This window comes from Manduca sexta, unplaced genomic scaffold, assembly GCF_014839805.1.
Source record: "Manduca sexta isolate Smith_Timp_Sample1 unplaced genomic scaffold, JHU_Msex_v1.0 HiC_scaffold_697, whole genome shotgun sequence".
NCBI lineage: Eukaryota > Metazoa > Arthropoda > Insecta > Lepidoptera > Sphingidae > Manduca > Manduca sexta.
Window position 1 is genome coordinate 3,751 of NW_023595514.1, and position 1,875 is coordinate 5,625.

The window sequence follows — 1,875 nt, forward strand, 5'->3', positions numbered from 1 at the left end:
CGACATTGGGTGTAAAGGACCTTCTGTCATATAATTCATAGAGAACATCTCTACTACGTCTAATACCATTTGTTGCCCAAGCACTGAATGATATTTTATTTTTTAGTGGCACTGATTTTACACTACATGTTTTATTAAATATGTTTGTAATACCATTTAATAATGTTTTAAACATATTATTTGGGTTGTCTGAACCTCAAGTCAGCATAGGCAACACCAAATTAAGCCTAGCACTAAATTTCTGTAGATTATATTGGGTTAGGGGTCTAAATTGTACCTACTATGTTCTTACTTCTATTGCTTTCACAATTCAGTTTGACCATTTGACATGTGTGGTCTGAGCGAACGCCAGCTAATAATTCTTTAGAGTTAATTTTAAAATTTGAAATAACATTATCAATACAGGTAGCTGAAGTTGTAGTTAATCTAGTCGGCTCGAGAAATTGACAGTTTAGATTAAATGATTGAAGTAAATTCAAAAAAGTCTTTTATCTGTGGAATCAACTAGCAAATCTATATTAAAGTCCCCACAGACTAAAATGTTATTATTCATTTTAAGTTTTTTAAGAATATCCTCCATTTTAGAAATAAATGCCAATATATTTGATGAAGGAGGCCTATATACACACAATATAATATAACCACTGGTCTCTGCACACGCGACCTCACACACTCGTTCTACAGAAAGTTTTACAATATCCTGCCTATCCTTGTGAGAGACACCATCCTTGATGAGGATCATGGTGCCTCCACCTTCTGCTGATATCCTAAAGAACGAGCTGGCGACTCTGTAGCCACTAACACTAAATGCCATTTTATCTGCTTTTAACCATGTCTCCGTAAAACATAAAATATCAATATTATATTTTTCTGCTAATAATTCTATGTCAAGTATTTTGCCAGAGAAACGATTTATATTTTGATGAGTTAATATTAAGTCACTTTTCTCTGTTGTCATAACTAATTGTTTAAATTATTTACTACACTTATATTAGTAATACTACTAAAACATGCAGTAATGGAGGACTTCGTCATAGTACTTATGACTGAGTTAATATTAAATGCTAACAATGTAGCAATCTTAACTTTAACTAATTTTGACAGATACATAGTATCTCTAGTCAATGAAAATCTACAATTGTCTGTAAATTTATTTATGTCAAAAATAACAGTTTATCACTATAGTGACTTACTAAAATTGCATATGATTGTTTAACATGTGAATGTGCTTATTTAACCTGTCTGGTACATTGGCCAGAAAGGAAATGCACATAATATTACTTTTACAATTTAATTTGGTCATAGAGGCAATGCTTTCTGTAATATCCCTTTTACATAAGTTCTCACTATTGCCCACTAAAAGAGCAATACAAGACTGAGAACTATATTTTTACTTATTAAACATTTAACAATATCCTTATAGTGCATTCCTGACAGGCAGTTATTAGTAACAGAGTGCTCGAGACTGTTACTTAGCAATGTACCAAAAACCTTTCCCTATATTTATCTGAAAATACCACCGTAGAAAATCCGCACAATGGGTCTCTTCTTTAGCGTTACTCATAACAATAACAGCCTGTCATAAAATGCATGTTAATTTCTAAGTCAAGTATTTGTTTCTTGCAGATTGTAATCTATACTAATATACATTTAAAAGTTGAAGAGTTTGTTTTAATTTTTTGAACGCTCTAATCTCAGGAACCTCAGTAAGAAAATAGCATTAGTCGATAAAATAATTGAGATCAGAATGTTTCTCTAGATTAAGTTCTCTAGATTATATAAAAAATATTTTTAAGAACATATAACACCCGAAAATAAATTTAAAATATATAATATGTATGTATTATGTACCTTACTTATCATAAGTGCAACTAT